General features: G+C 44.9%; 1 long non-coding RNA gene, 1 other non-coding gene and 1 pseudogene across 2 annotated transcripts; all 3 read right to left on the reverse strand.

Moving 5' to 3' along the window:
• Positions 1–2,763: 2,763 nt before the first annotated feature.
• On the reverse strand, positions 2,764–9,989 carry LOC138784723 (uncharacterized). Its single transcript, XR_011361920.1, has 3 exons — positions 9,923–9,989; positions 3,773–3,876; positions 2,764–3,552 (listed from the first exon to the last, which is right to left on the reverse strand). It is a non-coding gene; the product is annotated as an uncharacterized lncRNA (long non-coding RNA).
• Positions 9,482–9,664, reverse strand: LOC138784989 (U2 spliceosomal RNA). The gene has a single exon (XR_011362002.1). It is a non-coding gene; the product is annotated as a U2 spliceosomal RNA (small nuclear RNA).
• A 302-nt stretch (positions 9,990–10,291) lies between the features above and the next one.
• LOC138784995 (U2 spliceosomal RNA) lies at positions 10,292–10,453 on the reverse strand (annotated as a pseudogene).
• Positions 10,454–13,898: the final 3,445 nt, after the last annotated feature.

A 13,898-nucleotide genomic window follows, 5' to 3' on the forward strand; every position in this document is an offset into this window, starting at 1 on the left:
CATGGCGTGGTGGGAGGAGAAGCACATTTTCTCATCAGATAATCCATTCTGCCAGTCCATACGGTGGTATGGTCGTTTCATAGACGACATACTCATCGTATGGACTGGCAACCCTGCAGATATAACTAAGTTTGTGAAATATATCAACCAGAATAATTTAAATTTACATTTCACACACAAAGTACAAAACTCTCAGATTCCATTTTTGGACATCAGCTTAACTGCCCCTGCATCAACAGGACAGGTAACAACATCCTTATACCGTAAGCCCACGGCAGGGAACACTATACTGCATGCCAGTAGTGAACATCGAGCCCACACGATACGAGCCATACCAGTGGGCGAGTTCACACGCATTAAAAGGGCATGCTCAGACAAGGAGTCTGCAAAACAACATTTGAATGAAGCATCCATACGCCTCATTCAACGAGGCTACAGTTTTAAAAACATCCAGAGAGCACGTAGTATAGCTGCAGGAAAATCGAGAACTGAATTATTAAAGGAAAAACAACAGAAAAAAAACCGAACAAATAATAATAAAAACATAAGTAACTCACGAAAGGATGATAGATCAGAAGAAGGAAAAGATCAGAGAAATATTACACCCATAACCTTCTCCACTTGTTACTCTAAGCAATACCATAAAATTGTTAAGATACTACATAAAAACATTCACATTTTAAGACAGGGCGAGACACTTGGTATCATAGTAGGAGGATATCGTTGTGTTTCCCGTAGAGGCAAACAATTGGGGGATATGATATCACCCAGTATGTTAAAAACTAACTCCCCACAAACATCACGGGTGAGTTGCATGGGCTCCCACAAATGTGGACAAACACGTTGTAGTACGTGCAGATACACTCAAAGCACGTACACATACACTAACAGCTCGTATACAAATGAACGCCAGATCCATGATTTTATTAATTGCGAATCACATCACATAGTATATGTCATAGAGTGTACCTTATGCAAACTTAAATACGTAGGATGCACAATTCGCAAATTAAAAAACTGCATTAATGAACATTTAGCGGATATCAGAAAGGGCTCATCCTGTAAATCTTCAGGAGCGGCCAAACACTTTTCTCAAATACATGCAGGTAATGTCTCTTCTTTCCTTTTCTATGGCATTACAAAAGTGAGTAAACCTATTAGAGGTGGCGATTGGCAAAAAAAATTGCTCCATATCGAAGCCGAACACATATTTCGTTTGGACACAAGGGCTCCAAAAGTTTTAAACTTTAAAAATGATCTTTTGTTCCATTACTAACACAAACACTAGCATTTACACTTTATATGAGTCTACACATAAACAGGGGCGGTCTTGGCATTTCTGGTGCCCCAAGCAAAGTTATGTCTGGGGCCCCCCTCGACGCGTTCCAAAACAATAGACTGCTGTGTGTTGCCCCCAGTAGTAAATACCCCTTGTGCGCTACCGCCAGTAATATAAACTCCTTGTGTGCTGCCCCCAATAGTATATACCCCTTGTGTCCTGCCCCCAGTAGTATATACCCCTTGTTTGCCTTCCCCAGTAGTATATAGACCCCTGTGTGTTCCCCCAGTTATATACAGCCCCCCGTGTGCTGCCCCTGAAGTATATAGACCTCCTGTGTGCTGCCCCAGTTGTATATAGACCCCCTATGTGCTGCCCCCAGTTGTATATACCCCCTGTGTGCTCCCCACTAGTATATAGGCCTTCTGTGTGCTCCCTTAGGGGTATTTAGCCCCCCTGTGTGCTCTCCCACTTGGATATAGACCTCCTGTGTGCTCCCCCACTTGGATATAGACCCCTGTGTGCTCCCCCAGTAGTATATAAACCCCCTGTGTGGTTCCCCCAGTAGTATATAGACCCCCTGTGTGCCCCACCAGTATTATATAGACCCCTTGTGTGCTGCCCCAGTAGTATACCGAGCCCTGTGTGCTCCCCCAGTTATATATAGACCACCTGTGTGCCTCACAAGTAGTATATAGACCCCACTGTATGTTCCCCCAGTAGTATATAGACCCCTGTGTGCCCCACCAGTAGTATGTAGACCTCCTGTGTGCTCTCCAAGTTGTATATAGACCCCATTCTGCTGCCCCAAGTAGTATATAGACCCCCTGTGTGCTGCCCCAAGTAGTATATAGACCCCTCTGTGAAGCCCCAGTAGTCTATAGCCCCCCGGTGTGCTCCCCCTGTTGTATAGCCCCCCCTGTGTGCTCCCCCCATTTATATAGACCCCCGATGTGCGCTCCCCCAGTTAAACAGACCCCTGTGTGCTCCCCCTCCCATATAGTATATAACACAATAAAACAAACACTTATACTCACCTGGGTCCGGGCGTCTCCTCTTCTCTTCACTCTTGTGGCCGCAGGAAGAGGCCGCGCTCCCCTTGACCTGGCGCCGATGCTCCAGTGATGTCACTGGAGCGCCGGCACCGCAGGGACAAAGCTGCCACTTGTGACAGCAGGGAAAACCCTTCCTGCGGCCACAAGAGTGACTGACAGGAAGGGGGCCAATGTCTCCCGCCCTGTCAGTGCTGCTGCATGTAACTATGAGCGCTTATTACGAGTGCTCATAGTTACAGTTCAGATGGCAGCAGCGAGCGGGGCAGCGGCCCTGTCCAGCGGTCTTGAGCACAAGAGCGGGGCGTGGGGGCCCCCTGGATGTTGGGGGCCCCAAGCGATCGCTTGGTATGCTTGGTGCCAAAGACCGCTACTGCACATAAATAACCATCAGAACTTAGAGACATATTCAGACTGCATGCGTTTTGTCATATTACATCTATCTTTATTAATCTGACATGCACATTTATCCCCAGGCAATTGAGGAACTTTTAAATATTATGGTTGCATTCAATGATTTATACACATATATTTCCTGTATTTTAGAATTATGATATGCATTTTGGAGACCATTGGTATTTATGGTATTTAGCCGTGATAAGGCATGTAACTAGTCTGCTTTTGTGATGTGCTCTCATGGTATATTTGGAATAGTGAACAGCATATGTTTGTGATGTTTGTTCACAGTATGCAAGCAAACATTTTTGCAATTGCTTTTTGTATATATATATATATATATATATTTATCCTCTCTCTCTCTCTCTCTCTCTCATATATATATATATATATATATATATATATATATATATTTGTCCTCTTATAGCGATATAGTTTGTAATGCATTGGGGGGCTACCTTGACACATAAGGGAACACAATGGTAGTGCAAGTACAAGTATAAATATAGATGTTATATGCTTTAAATATTAGATATACTTGCTTACAACCACGGAGTTCAATACAGCTGTGATCCCACGTAACACTTGCTCACAAACATGTGATAAATTACAATTGCTCCGATTGGCCAGTCTTGGTCTTTTAATCCACGTATCTGGTTGTGGCTTGTAGACATGATTAAGCGCGCATGCGCGAAACGCGTCGTCTGGCCACCGCACTCCCAGTAGTACAGCTTTTTAATCAGGATGAAATAAAGCATGAAGTTTTAGCAGCATTTAGTTTTCTTTTGGAAGTGCTGGATCCATTTATTTTTTTCCTTGGAAGCTCTAAGGAAAAGACAATATATAAAGTCATGAACTAGTTTGCTATAATCATCACAAAACTGTTAACCCTAAAAATAGAAATAATAAAACATGTTACACTCGGCTAGTCTCATTTGAACCTTCTTTTGCTATAAATCAAATAAAGCACACCTTACCCAGATGAAATGTAAAACAAACAGTATATAGAATAATTCTGTGTCAGAAGCTTCAGCTTAATTTGTACCATTATTAGCTGAAATGAATCCATTCCTTGAATAAGCGGCTCTTATCAGTAAGGCAGAATGCTCTGTGCCTCCCTTCTAACCTTGAGCAGTGAGCAGTAAAATCCTAGATTACAAGAGTAAAAAAAACTTCTTAGAAATATCATACATTGGTGACACACACTTAAAGAAAATCTTCTTACAATATATATTGGAATAGATATATCTGAAAAAAACCTTTTACATAAAGTTACATAGAACTATGTATATATGTTACAGTAGTAAGTTACTCCAGGCTCTCATACCATCGGGTTCTTAATAAGTGCACAAAATGTGATCTTTTCCTATTATCACTTTTCTCTTGACATTCCTAATAAACTTGCTTTTTCTCTCTGACTCCTCCTGACACTTTCGCAGAACAATCTTATAAACTAATAGGTCTAATAGACCCTGCTCTTTCAAACAGTCTCATTGCTCCTTTGAACAAACCTTTGTCTAACTTTCCTAACCATCAGGTAATAACATTCATTAATAAATGTGCAAAACAGTTGTTAAACACTATCAGAGAGTCCTGTGCCCGTCCCCCTCAGTGACACTAAGCAGTATGGGCGGGGGACAGAAATGCCAGGAGTTAAAATGGCCACTGGACTAGATAACCGGATATAGGTGTGTTGGCTTAGGGTGTGGTTTTGAAACGTCACAATTATAATACAGAAGTGGATGATATGGGGGAGTATTTTGCTCTCCATCGCCATCTTTGGGGGCTGATTACAGAAAAGTTGCGTACATAAATAATTTCTTGTTTTATGATCGGGACAACAGAAAATTATCAACATTTTGTAATATGTAACATAACCACTACTAAAGGGGACACCAGTTTTGTAAAACCGGCTGCAATACAAAAGTATAGTGTAGGGAAGTACAACAGTATAGTGTAGGGGAGTAACAGCTCTCAATTTTTTTTTCCCCCTCTTACTCTGCTTGCATGTGATCTGCAGCCTACAGAGCTGGTTGATGACCTTGTACAAAACACAACAAATAACGAAAACTCTTGTGAGGCTGATTATGTGCCAAATCATTGTATGCTGCTAAAAACTCTTTCAGCATATTCATTAACCTCTTCGGCTCCCTTGGTACTATATCTAGCAATGAGCTGGACTGTTCTCCTTGTCCATCTCCACTTATATGGCAATGTACACTATTTGAATTTAGGCTGCCCACCTCCAAAAAGGTATTGGTCTTACTATCAGGTCAGGGGCACTTTAAATAATAAGTAACTACTTCAACAGCTGACCAAGGGCAAGATTCCTGCAGAACATAGGGTCTATATGCCACCATTGGGGGTTGGTTGGCTCCTGCAGAACATAGGGTCTATATGCCACCATTTGGGTTAGGTTGGCTCCTACAGGATCTGGGGTTTGTATACAGATATAAACTGGGTACAATGGTGTAACATAATGATGTGGCTTGGGTCTGCCACACACTACAATATTCTGTCTTCATCAAGATTTTGTTGGTCGCCGGCACATGCCCACCCAGCTGGACCTGTGCTTCTCACTTATTATCCTAAATGTTTTCCTTCTGTCTGACCCTCTGCCTCTCATCTCTCTATCTACTCCACACCCTCCCCTCTTAAAACTCTAATCCTTGATTCCCCCTTAGTTGTCTAACATCTTCTACCCCACTAGGGATAGTACTTAGATTGACCCCTAAGGTCCCTGGAAATTTCAAGGACCCATTTGCCCCGCATGTTACATGTAGGCCTGGTTACCTACCCACAAGGCAAAAATAACTGTACAGGAGTGTGAGGAGTCTCTCAGGTATTAGTCAGAGAGCCAGAGGTCGGTGGGGCTAAGGCATGTATCTGCCTTTATATCAAACTGTAGTATACCAGAGCTTAATTCCTGTGGCTGGGCTGAGGATGGCACCTGTCAACAAGTGTTTTGTTATATATTCTAGGATTAAGGGTATATTCACACGAACGGGCTCTCGCTGCGAGCCCGGCAGGTCCTGGTAGTTCCCATACACTACATACTTGCTGCGGTCTAAACGACCGCAGCGAGTATGTATTTCTGCCGCCCTTAACCCCTTCTGCTCCCGCCCGGCTCCCCTGCTGTAAGCATACATTACCTGTCCTTGCTGCACGGGTCCAGCGTCCTGCTCTCCCGTCCGGCCAATTAGTGTGTTGCCCAGCTGCAGCCACTGATTGGCCGGACGGGAGAGCAGGACGCCGGACCCGTGCAGCAAGGACAGGTAAAGTATGCTTACAGCGGGGGAGCCGGCCGGGAGCAGAAGGGGTTAAGGGCGGCAGAATTACATACTCGCTGCGGTCGTTTAGACCGCAGCAAGTATGTAGTGTGTGGGAACTGCCAGGACCTGCCGGGCTCGCAGCGAGAATCTCGCTGCAAGCCCATTCGTGTGAATATACCCTTAATATGTCTTATGTTAAACTGTTATGTATATTTCTCTGTACCAGTAACTGGCAGGCAGAGAATGGGTTACATACTTTTCACTGCACACCACACCAAACAGCGACATCTACTGACTGTAGTGGGAACTGCTCTAGGTAGTGTGGTAAGCCTAGGAAGTTGCTAGAAGGGGGTGGGGGTTATGCAAATAGCCCCCCTATATAAGGTTGGCAATTGCAGTGCATAGCTGAGACAAGTGAGACAAGAGAGACAAGTGACTAGCTGCTGAGGGAACAACATCACCTCATGAGAGACCATCACCACAGAGCAAAGCTGCTAAGGGGGACAAGAACAGAGCAGCCAAAGAAAACAGCAGGAGGTGAGAGGAAAAGAGAGACTTTGAGAGACAGTTTGTCAGGTGCACCCTCAGGAAAGGGCTAGCACACTTACAGTCAGTGGGAATCCTAAAGACCAACACCCTAAGTGGACGGACTTGGCTGTAAAAGGGAGCAGAGTTAACGTAGGCCTCTGCACCCATCTTCCTGAATTCGGGGGGTAAGATTTACTAGGACCCCTGGATACCTCTGGGACCCGAAAGTTGTGGCCTAAGACCCGGCTCAGTAACTAAATCAGGAAGCTCCCTAGCTGGGGTTGGCCCCGGGGGGAACTACAGGTCCACACCATTGACCACCTTACACACAGGTGCAGCCCCCCTCCAAGAACTTCTGCAGTAGCCCACAGAAGAGAGAGAACTCAGGGAAGCGCCAGAGAGTCCCCCTGTACCTGCAGAAGCCCTCGTGCCCATCTGTGACCGTGACAAGATCCAGCTATCCTGCAAGTACAGCACACTCTCACTCTGCAGCCCTCAGTGCATCCCCTCTCAGCGCCACACTCAGGAGAGACTACTACCACCATCAGCCTCTCCTCATTCCCCTCAATCTTTTCCAAGTACCCCGGCTCACTGCAAAACCTCCTCAAGTTCTGCTCTAGGTCTTGCACTGCATTTTCTCATGCCCGTCGCTAACTATATCTTAGCTATTCTTTTTCTCATAGCCCTCCCATAAAGATGATGGGTTCTTCTTTTTAGTGAACATCTGTCCCATTCTCGCACCCAGCCCTAGGTAGCTTATTGGGGATTGTCCAGAGCTATCAAGGTCTTATAATAGGCTCCTGCTTGCGGCGGGATGCCTTCCCTCTTTGCTTTCCTCCTAAGTGGCGAGAATAATCCACGGTTCTACTGATCCATGACGCCTAAATCTTGTACCGAATCGACAGGGCACAAGCAAGGAGTGGAACGAATACAAGTACTATTTCCACCGGTCTCCGAACAGTTTGTTTTCACTCCAGGAACCCGTTAATACAAAGAGTCTATGTGCCTTCTGTCTGTGACCTTGCAGCTGCTCTCGATGTTATGCTGTATTACAAAGGTTAAGCATTAAAGAAGCAGTTCACTTTTTTTTTTTTTTTGCTCCCCCCGGGTAGCCGCTGTCAAGTATACTTACAGAAGATGATCGGTGTCCCGTTCCCGTCGGTCAGTTCCGTCCCGCGGTGCCGTTCACATCGGGCGCGCGCTCACTTCCGCCGGCGCTGTGACTCCTCTTCTCTCCCTTGTCATTTGAACGCCGGAAGTCACGCGCTTCCATAGAGAATGCATGGAAGTGAGTGACTTCCGGCGTATAATCACTGGGCAGAGAAGAGGACTCGCAGCAGCCGGCGGAAGTGAGCGCGCGCCCGATGTGAACGGCACCGCGGGACGGAACTGACCGACGGGAACGGGACACCGATCATCTTCTGTAAGTATACATGACAGCGGCTACCCGGGGGGGCGAAAAAAATAAAAAGTGAACTGCTTCTTTAATCACAGCCTCCCCGAAAGGACGTAGAAGTGAGTTAGTTCGGCAATCCCAATTCTTAATTCAGCATAAATACAGCAACAGCTTATGTCAATCACACAACAGTTTGCGACCAGAAATGCAACACTTTAACCTTGTCCTATCCTGGGTTACAGAGTTCTTTATCAAATTAGACCCGGCATTACAAACATATAGAGAACACAGGTGACAGGAATCTAATTAGATCCGCTCCCCTGAGGCACAGAAAATATGTAAGAAAGGAAGTCTTTCTTACCTGGCCAGGTATATCTGTGCGTCCGATGACGGATAAATCACCACATCCCGTCACATCTGTGTTCTGGTTTGCAAAAGGCTGAGTCCCGGTTCAGACGCCAAAAATGATAAGACTAAATTTAGATGTTGACCTGTCTCTATGGAGAAAAGTCAACTATCCAGGTATAGGATGATTTCAGATTTAGAGATAGCAGATGCAGTTCTGCGTACACCTTAAAATCATGGACAGGCATTCTGATGTATGTATCAGTAATGTAAGTTTGGGAAGTGCCCCCTTTATTAATTTGTGTTAACTTTTATAGACAGAATATGGGGCGGTACTACTCATTCGTAGTGTATTCACAAGAAATATGTAAACATTCAATACAGGCGGGGTTCCAAGTCACAAGACACATACATGTCACACTCTGGTAGGCCAGTCCATAAATCGTTGCAGTTCCCTGTTCTGCGCACTCAAGCTAGCACAATGTGTTATTTTCCATAAGTTGTTTATAGATTACTGTCTCTCTTTTGCTTGTGTATTGTGACTACAAATTATAATTTTCAAGGAGCTGTGGTCATTGGTGTGCTGCCAGCATTCCTTTTCTTCTTCCAGACCATCTCCCTGTCACCCTCTGATCACACTCTGATCATCCTAATTCAGAGGGCAGTTTATATAAATGTAGTCATATAGGTATGGTGCAAGTAGGTAAAATCACATCACCTAGCCTTATCAATAGCTACACATTGATAAAAATTAATTAACAAAAAACTATAGTGAATTCTCATCGGTGCAGCCGTATAAACGAAAGCATACATTGACCCCCAAAGAATCCAAATTAAATGGTTTAAACGGCACCTACCTGCATCTTCTTTGCTGGTAAGCAACCAAGCAACCACTCAGCCTACCTGCTTGGTTGCCTGCCTGCAAGTGAACTGCTAGCCTTTCTGTCAGCTGTATATGTCAGCACAGGGTTGATGACATCACCAGCCCTGCCCTGGCAGGCAAGTTGTAAACAACTCATGGCAACAGGCTGCCAGAGACAAACAAATGTTTACCAAATAAACTTTTATTAGCAATACCAAGCCTTAAATCTTGGAGTGCAGCTGCGCACCTCACTTGGGGGTGTTTCTTGCAATGCCGTTTCGGGTGCAACCGACTTTATTTAGGTGTGCGGTTGCACACCCTTGTGGGGTTCTGTTTTTAGGTAACACATTTGGGAGGTGCCCTGAACCTGGAAGCACTGCAATACCAGGTCAATGCCTTGAGAGGACAGAGCAAGCTCCTTTTCCATCTCCCTGTTCTAAAAATCCATTCAATATATGGTCCCCAGGTAGGGGACGTATCAGATATTAAACTGATAAGAAAAGATTTTCTTTTATTTTTTTATTGAGAGCCTGTCTCTGTCTGCCTATGTCTGCCTGTCTGTCTGCCTGCCTGTCTGTCTTCCTGCCTCGTTCTGTCTACCTGCATCTGTCTTCCTCTCCATCCATTGGTCTATATGATTATCTATGTATCTAATCTATGTCTGTATAGCTACACATTGATGACTATTTATTGAAGAAAAACTATGGTGAATTCTCATCGGTGCAGCTGTATTAACAAAAGCATACACTGGCCCCCAAAGAATCCAAATTAAATGTTTTAAACGGCACTTACCTGCATCTTTCTTGCTGGCAAGAAATCAACCAACCAGCCAGCCAGCCTATTTTCTTGGTTGCCTCCCTGCAAATGAACTGCTAGCCTTTCTGTTAGCTGTATATGTCAGCACAGCCTTGATGACATCACCAGCCCTGCCCTTGCAGGCAAGTTGTAAACAACTTTGTTGCCATGGCAACAGGCTGCCAGAGACAACCAAGTGTTTACCGAACAAACTTTTATTAGCAATGCCAAGCCTTAGATCTTAGGGTGCAGCTGCGTACCCCACTTGGGGGGGTGTTTCTTGCAATGCCATTTCGGGTGCAGCCGACTTTATTTGGAGGTGCGGCTGCACACCCTTGAGGGGTTCTGTTTTTAGGTAACACATTTGGGGGGTGCACTGAACCTGGAAGCACTTCAATACCAGGTCAATGCCTGGAGAGGACAGAGCAAGCTCTTTTACCATCTCCCTGTTCTAAAAATCCATTCAATATATGGTCCCCAGAAAGGGGACTTATGAGATATTAAACTGATATATATATATATATATATTTTTTTTTTTTTTTATTATTGAGAGTGTGTCTCTGTCTTCCTCTGTCTGTCTGTCTTCCTGCCTTGTTCTGTCTACCTGCATCTTTCTGCCTCTCCATCCATCGGTCTATATGATTATCCATTTATCTAATCTATGTCTGGATAGCTACACATTTATAGCTATTTATTAAAGAAAAACTATGGTGAATTCTCATCGGTGCAGCCGTATTAACAAAAGCATACACTGGCCCCCAAAGAATCCAAATTAAATGGTTTAAACAGCACCTACCTGCATCTTCCTTGCTGGCAAGCAACCAACCTGCCTACCTGCTTGGTTGCCTGCCTGCAAGTGAACTGCCGGCGCTGTGACTCCTCTTCTCTCCCTTGTAATTTGAACCCCGGAAGTCACGCGCTTCCATAAAGAATGCATGGAAGCGAGTGACTTCCGGCTTATAATGACAGCTCAGAGAAGAGGAGTCACAGCGCTGGCGGAAGTGAACGCGCGGCGGATTTGAACGGCACCGCGGGATGGGAACAGAGCTGCGCCGCGGGACATCGATCATCTTCCGTGAGTATACATCCCAGCGGCTACCGGGGCGGGGGGGCGGTTTATTTTTTTGGTGAACTGCTTCTTTAAATCTTGGGGTGCAGCTGCGCACCCCACTTGGGGGGTGTTTCTTGCAATGCCATATTGGGTGCAGTTGACTTTATTTGGAGGTGCGGTTGCACACCCTTGAGGGGTTCTGTTTTTAGGCAACATACTGGTGGGGTGCACTAAACCTAGAAGCACTGCAATACCAGGACAGAGCAAGGTCTTTTACCATCTCCTTGTTCTAAAAATCCATTCAATATATGATCCCCAGATAGTGGACGTATCAGATATATATATATATATATATATATATATATATATTGTTATTGAGAGTCTGTCTGCCTCTGTCTGCCTGTCTCTGCCTGCCTCGCTCTCTCTACCTGCATCTGTCTGCCTCTCCATCCATCCATCGGTCTATATGATTATCTATGTATCTTATCTATGTCTGTATAGCTACACATTGATAACTATTAAAGAAAAACTATGGTGAATTCTCATCGGTGCAGCCGTATTAACGAAAGCATACACTGGCCCCCAAAGAATCCAAATTAAATGTTTTAAACGGCACTTACCTGCATCTTTCTTGCTGGCAAGAAATCAACCAACCAGCCAGCCAGCCTATTTGCTTGGTTGCCTCCCTGCAAATGAACTGCTAGCCTTTCTGTCAGCTGTATATGTCAGCATAGCTTTGATGACATCACCAGCCCTGCCCTGGCAGGCCAGTTGTAAGCAACTTTGTTGTCATGGCAACAGGCTGCCAGAAACAAACAAGTGTTTACCAAACAAACTTTTATTAACAATGCCAAGCCTTAAAGGGGTATTCCCCCCAAGAGCTAAAAAAAAAATGTAATGCTTCCAAACCTAGCTGGCCTTACTCCCCAAGTCACTCTGAGTATTTTGAGCCGTCTCCCATCTTTCTAGCTGCTTCCGTTCCTGAGTTACAAGTTTTTCTAAAAGCCAGTCTATAATCAAGATAGGAAACTACATTTCCCATCATGCAATGCTTCTGCCTGAAAGATGGTGAAGTAGCAGAGCTGAGTTGGTGATAATGCTGAGGATATAGCAGAGCTGAGATGGTAATGCTGAGGATATAGCAGAGCTGAGATGGTGATGCTGAGGATATAGCAGAGCTGAGATGGTAATGCTGAGGATGTAGCAGAGCTGAGATGGTGATAATGCTGAGGATATAACATAGCTGAGATGGTAATGCTGAGGATATAGCAGAGCTGAGATGGTGATGCTGAGGATATAGCAGAGCTGAGATGGTAATGCTGAGGATATAGCAGAGCTGAGATGGTAATGCTGAGGATATAACAGAGCTGAGATGGTAATGCTGAGGATACAGCAGAGCTGAGATGGTAATGCTGAGGATATAGCAGAGCTGAGGCAATACGTTACTGCGGGCAGATTCATGTCATCCTGCACATACCAAGAAAAGTCTCCGAGTGGGGGAATTCGTCCGAATCCGGAGGAATTGCTCCACTATGGAAGCGTTCACACGAGAAGCGGAACAGCTCACATCCAGATTAGAAAGACGCGGCTATTGTAACAAAAATATAGAACGGGCATTCACAAAGGTTAGCAATAGGGAGAGAATGGAATTACTTTATCCAAAAATACCTGTAAGATTGCCTGATAATGAACCCAACAATATCCCAACATTTGTTACCACATATTCTAAACAGTTTTATGCTATACGCAGTATCGTGAATAAATATCTTCCGGTCTTATACCAAGATGAAAAATGAAAAAATATTCTGGGAAGGGGGTGTAGATTTTCTACAAAACGACCTCCCACAATAGGGACGTTACTATCGCCATCTCATATAGCTACACCAAAACCTACAACTTGGCTACATTATAAAGGCAATTACAAATGCAACGGTACCAGATGCAGATGTGATTTCATAACTGAAGATAAGATCATTCACAAACCCATAGATAATAAAATACATTAAATTGGATCATACATAAACTGTAATACCACATGGGTTGTTTATTACATCAAGTGTACCGCATGTAATGTTGGGTATGTGGGTTCCACGACCCGTCGTCTAAAAGATAGATTGAGGGAACATATATATGGTGCCAAACAAACTACAGTACGTAATCCCTCTAATGTATCTAAACATTTTTCCCTAGTTCATGCAGGGGACGTATCCACGCTCACCATCACTGGCATAGAAAGGGTGTTTAACCCTGATCGGGGTGGAGATAGGAGGCAGAAGCTCCTGAACCGTGAAGGTTTATGGATACTCATGATCAGGGTCGGATTAAGGTAGGTGGAGGCCTCGGGCGACAATTTGGGGGGGGGGGGACAATTTGGGGGGGGGGGGGGCCATCCCCCCCCCAAGAAAAATACAAGAAATAAAAATAAAAAAAACTATTCAGAAATCTATACAGATGGCTGCTTACTGTTGGGGTCTTAGCACGTACCTCTCCCCTAGTGTTGCAGTCACCCCCCCCCTCCAGGATGCCCATAGTATTGTAGTTACCCCCCCAGGATGCCCATAGGAGACCCCCAAATGAATGTCCACTTACCGGGGTCTATTGTCAGGTGAAGGTTCAAGCTAAACATCAGTAGGAAACGTGTTTTGTTACTTTGTCACAAACGTTCAACTATTTATATACAGAATTGCTGCTTATTAGCGGGAAAACTGGCATTTTTTTCTCTCTCATCAGGCCTTTGATATTAGGTACAAAGGGGGTGACTGCCCTGGTAGTATATAGCCCCCCTGTTGCTCCCCCAGTAGTGTATAGCCCCCCCTCTGCGCTCTCCCTCAGTAGTATATAGCCCCCTGTTGCTCCCCCAGTAGTATATAGCCCCCCTGTGCGCTCTCCCCCTGTAGTATATAGCCCCCTGTGAGCTCCCCC

Source organism: Dendropsophus ebraccatus, chromosome 2 (genome assembly GCF_027789765.1).
Source record: "Dendropsophus ebraccatus isolate aDenEbr1 chromosome 2, aDenEbr1.pat, whole genome shotgun sequence".
NCBI classification, from domain to species: Eukaryota; Metazoa; Chordata; class Amphibia; order Anura; family Hylidae; genus Dendropsophus; species Dendropsophus ebraccatus.